General features: G+C 41.0%; 1 pseudogene; it reads right to left on the minus strand.

The window, feature by feature from the left end:
- Positions 1–3,618: 3,618 nt before the first annotated feature.
- Positions 3,619–4,198, minus strand: LOC124251804 (RNA polymerase II subunit A C-terminal domain phosphatase SSU72-like; annotated as a pseudogene).
- Positions 4,199–5,612: the final 1,414 nt, after the last annotated feature.

The raw sequence follows: 5,612 nt of genomic DNA on the forward strand, positions 1-5,612 counted from the left end.
AACGTGGACCCAATGTGTCCATGGATGTTTTGGACAGGAGCAAATACAACCAGATATCAAGGACCTTTGGTGTGGACCAAACGTCTTATGGACTTTTTGGACAGGACCAAACGGTCCTGCAGATATCAAGGACCTTTCGGCGTGGACCCAGTGACTACACAGACATTTTGGACAAGACCAAATATGACCAGATATCAAGGATCTTTTTGCGTGGACCAAATGTCTGATGAACCAAATGTTTTATAGACGTTTTCGGCAGAACCAAATGTCTGCCTATCCTCAAAATATCTAGCTTAGTACTAAGTTATTTACTATGCTTAACGTTATTTCTTCCACCCCAAGTGCCCCCTGTTGGTGCCTCTTTTTTTCTTCCTGGGGGAGAAAATCAGCTCCTATTACCATCCTTCAAGTGATGGGAGAAATTGTTCTACCATTAGAGTTACTGGTCAAGGGAGTCTAGTCACTGGCCTTGAGACAGGGAACTGTCTCTACAGAGCACATGGTTGTTCTGAGAGAAAGAGGCCAGCGAAGACATAATTCAACAAATCAGGGGCTTGAGATGAGGGGAGATTATAGAAGCTGATGATGCCACATGATTGGGGAAAGGGAGTAACACGGAAGTTTTTATTAATTTAAGCCAGAAAGAGAAGCCAGGGAGCTCAGGGGTTGGGGATTTGCCTGTTTGATTGGTCTCCTGATAGAGTGACTTTGGTCTAAAACATGTTCATTCTAGAAATCCCTCTCACATGCCTCCTCCCCAATATTTTCTTCTCACATGTGCTTGAGATGGCCTGGCTGTCTTCTTAAAGCCCCTGCTCACACCCTGATATGGGAAGCCTGGCACAAATCCCAGTCATTTTCAGGGCTCTTCTCATATTTGCCAAAATAAGTCTGCAGTCTAAGTCAGTGTCTTTCTGTTTCTCATGCCCAGTCTAATTATTAGGGCATCTGTTGTTTTTTGGATGGTATTTCTTTATTTTCTAACTTTCAGTAACATGAGCTAGCCCATATACTCTCACCTCCCTTACCAGACTTCACTCTCCACATGTGCTGTAAAAAACTAGATTTGTGTCTCTGGTATTTACCATTCTTTGTCCACATGTATCAAAAACCTCCTACAGACTTCTCACCTCTGGCCTGCCTGGGACAAAATACAAGCCCAATCCTCACCTTGATCCAAGAACCACTCCACCTGCAGATGTCTAATTCACTCACCAGCCCTACACTGAGTCTTCAGGAACAAACATGAGATTGATGATGAAAGTCAGTTGTTGCAGGCCGGAAGTTGGGCTATTTATCCTCTGTCATGAGAGCCCTTGGGGGAAGCACTTACACCTGGGCTCCAGGGACAGCGCTCTTTCTACCAGCCTCCTCCTCTTCCCAAATGGGCTGGGTCTCTAAGACCACTTCCCACCCCCCTCACTTCTTCCTGCTCCTTTTCTCTTTTGCTTCTCTCCCGATGATCTCATATAAAAACCATCTACCACCTAAGCTAGCCTTGCTACAGGTGTATTTTAATGCAATGGGAACATAAGTGCTTACAGTTAAGATGGACTTACGTTTTCTAAAGTTTTATTCTTCATGAGAAGGATTATGTTGAAGTTATATGCATCACCGGGGCTCACATGAATTTCAAATTCCAGAGTCATGAATCATGACGTTTAGCTCTCTTATCTAAGGGTATATAAATGTACATGCTTAACAGTTAGTAGAAGACGAGTGAACCTGGATTCTCTTAGCCACATTTCTATTTCATTTGCCTGACTCCTTTGGTTGCATTCAAAATTTTTCACTTAATCTTAATTTTCAGTTTGATTTGGATGGGCCTAGGCAATACTTTCCTTGTTTTTATCCTCCTGAAAGTCCACTGAGATTTTTGAATCAGTAAATTTATTGTTTTTACCTCATTTGGATATATACAGCAGTATTTCTTAGAAAACATTTTTCTGTCCCCTTCTCTCATTTCATTTTGAAACCCCAACAACATATATGTTAGACATTTTGTTGTCATTGCACCAGTACCTAAGAGGCTTTTATTTTGTTCCATTCTTTTTCTCTCTTCTCCAGTGAGATAATTCTATTGATAGATATCACGGTCAATCTCTAGAAGTAGGATCACTTTGGTCAAAAGTTAAATTCATTTGCAGTTTTGTTATCTATTGAAAGACTCCCTTCATAGAGTCTATACCATTTTTCATTCCTGCCAGCAATGTATGGAAGTCCTTTTTCCTCACAAACTTGCCAGCACAGTATTTGTCAAGCTTTTGAATATTTGGCAATCTGACAGTCTGTCAAGTGTGGTTGACCATCTGCAAAAACGGTTGCCAGTAATTCTTCCCCCCCATATTCACGAGGGAGTTCCCCCATCAAGAGTACAACCTATTACCTATCCCCTTGCATCTATGTGGCCTCATGACTTGCTTTGACCAATAGAATGATGTTGAAGTATTATATCCTCTGCCCGGTGGATCTAGAGTGGAGTGAAAGCAGGAACAACAGTCAGAAAGTGATTATACAATCAAGAGGCTACATCAGGTAGATTGGGCATGAGAAATGAGGACTAGGAAACAAAATAATTACAACTAAAGCCATTGACATATTTATAATGTTAGGTCACTGCCTCTCATTTTGGGCATTTTTTTAAATTTGTTATTTTAAAAAAAAAGAAAGAAACACAATTACAGAAAACAAAACAAAACAAATAAATGACAATGAGTTACTATAAGACCAACATCACTCAGGTCAAGAAATAAAAATTTGTCAGACACACCTGTAGTGATGTCGCAGTCACAGTGCTCTTTTTTGGCATAAGTAACTTTTGTGGTTACATTTCTACTCAAGTCTTTCAGCAATTTGCCACCACCAGATGCTGTTTTTTTTATCATCACCAATCTTGTGAACATTCCATTTGCCTCTTAACTGAAACCACGGCTGTCTACTCAAGATACCACTATGTGTCCAATACAGCATATCTCAATCTAAATCTAAATTTCCCACTCATAGTACATGGGTGAGCTGGTAATTGAACAGATAACTCCTAGATGTTAGAAATAATATTCAGCCTGTTATCTACTTTAGGTTTTTACTGAAGTTGGCTTTAGTAAAAGAGATATAATCTAAAAGTAAGATGTTTTTAAATTCAAAATGCAATATACTCCTTTCTCATTAAAGAAAAAAGTTCCTAATTAATATACCAACCAAATGAGCAAAAGGAAATTGTTTTAAACTGATGGACTGGACAATGTTATTTTCTTGCTAAATATCCTAAAAGAAATCATTTGTCCAGCACTCCATTATAAACTTTGGTTTGCTCATCTGCAAAAAGGAGTCCTTGGTGGTAACTTCCTTGCAAAGCAATGTGATCACTGAATTATTTCCTCCGTGCAAAGTGCTAGAACAATGTTCCCCACGTTTGGAGTGTTTTCACGACTATTAGAAGTCCTTGTCCTTAAAATGCTTTTCTTGTTCGTAACTCATCCTCAGTGGCACACTTAAAAATCATACAAATAGCATCTACTGGAAAAGGATTTAAAGATACTTATCCCCGAAAATATGGACTAGTCAAAAACTCCACCCACAAGTTCGTACTGATTGAAGAGCCAAAACCAGTCATGATCTTCAGTAGAAGCAGACTGTGTGAAGAAAGCTCCATCCTCTTTCCTCTTTTCTCCTCCACTTTAGCCAGACTGTCTTCCATGTCATCCGCGTGCTGGAGGCACTGGCAGAGCTCACAGATGAGCAGAGCTCCAAGGGTGGCGTCCTCCAGGGTGTCTTGGATGTCCACGTTGATCGCGTGCACAGGCTGGAAGGTCTCCTGCTCTCTGGCGCATAGATCTTCCACCACTCGGTCATAGATGCTCTCCCCACAGGTAAAGATGACATCAAAGGCCTCACGGCACTCTTGAAATCTTTCTGGCCGGGACTTGATTCTCTCATTTCTTCCCAGGATGTGTAAGATTCCGTTCCTGGTATAGCGTTGTCTGTCTTTCCTGAGAAGGTCATTGTACATCTGTTTATATGTGGTTGAGAAATTGTAAACCATGGGAAGATTGGGTACCTCTCCTGGGAGCCTCACCCAAAATCCAGCTCCAAAAGACCAGACACTGAAGGCTTTTTTCCTGAGGATGCTGTGGGCTTCCATGTTCCTGTTTATGTTACTCCTACATATCACAGCCACCTTGAGTGGGGACGAGGGCATGATGGCCACTTGGGACTTCAGATACGTGTGGGCTTTACTGGCTTCTGGAACTCTGAAGGCAGGGGGATGACCACCTGGCTAGAGCTCTTCCAAGTAGCAAAGTGCGAAAGGACAGAATCACCTCCTCAGAGTGGGAGGAGACTTCCAGGATGTCTTGATTGATTGGATTATGATCAGGTGAAATGTAATCTGATCAGGTGAGCGGTGAGGGTGATTGAATCAACGGAATCACTAAATCTCAGTAAGTGTGGCCAACAAACAGGAGTGTTTGGAGATCTGGAGTTGGCCCCATTGATTCACATGGTGACTGAGGGCTGAGACTGATAACGACCAAGATAACTATGTTACCTGTAAGCGTGAAACTTGCTCTGCAACGAACTGTTAACGAATTTGGCTGGAAAATCTGATTAAAAATGTTAAACTTACATCCGATTTAAGTATACATATGATTACAAGTGTTGTACTTTAACATACATTTGGATTTTCTTGTGCAATTGTGTAAATTATAGAAAGATAGCACATAGTTTTGCCCAAAAATTCATAAAATCGTTCACCAATACAAACAAATCACATTCAGGACAGCATCTTTGCTGAGAGTATATGAGGAGTTACAACAAAACGGCATTTTCTGCATTTGATACTCTTAAAATCGTGATTCTCAAGGGAATCCAGAAATCGATGCAAGCTTCTGCCTACTTTTTGTGCCTTCAAGTGCAGCTTTGAGCATTTCCATACTGAAATACAATATGTTTAAACTGATTCTAATTTTCTTATGTATCATAATTAAGTGAATGTTATGGACTTTAAAATTATGAAGAGAATATCAAACAAAAAGGATTGATAAACATATGATTTTATAATTATCAGGGACGAATCTATCTATGAGGCAACAGAATGTATTTTTCATGCTTCTCTTATAAGAGGCGACTGTTAATTGCAAATTTTCCTAAGTCATTATACACTCTAAGGCAGGGCTTCCCAAAGTGTGATCCCCACACCAGTAGCATCAGCATCAACTGGGAACTTGATAAACATGCAAACTTGGACCCCAGCCCTGCTGAGTAGACACTCTGGGGATGGAGCCCGGAGATCTGTGTTTTAAAAAGCCCTCCAGATGACTCCAATGCTCACCAAAGTTTGAGAAAACTACCAAAAGGCAGAGGTCTCTGAAAATGTAAAGTTCCTCTTTAAACTTGACTGTACATTAGAAGTTCCTGGGGAATTGTTAAAAATCATTAGATTCAGGGGAAAAAATGTGACAGGGGCTGGCCTGGTTGCCTAGTGGTTAAGTTCATGCACTCCTCTTCAGTGGCCCGGGGTTCACAGGTTTGGATCCCAGGTGCAGACCTACGTACCACTCATCAAGCCATGCTGTGGTGGCATCCCATGTACCAAATAGAGGAAGATTGGCAAC

This window comes from Equus quagga, chromosome 14, assembly GCF_021613505.1.
Source record: "Equus quagga isolate Etosha38 chromosome 14, UCLA_HA_Equagga_1.0, whole genome shotgun sequence".
In the NCBI taxonomy this organism is placed as follows: domain Eukaryota; kingdom Metazoa; phylum Chordata; class Mammalia; order Perissodactyla; family Equidae; genus Equus; species Equus quagga.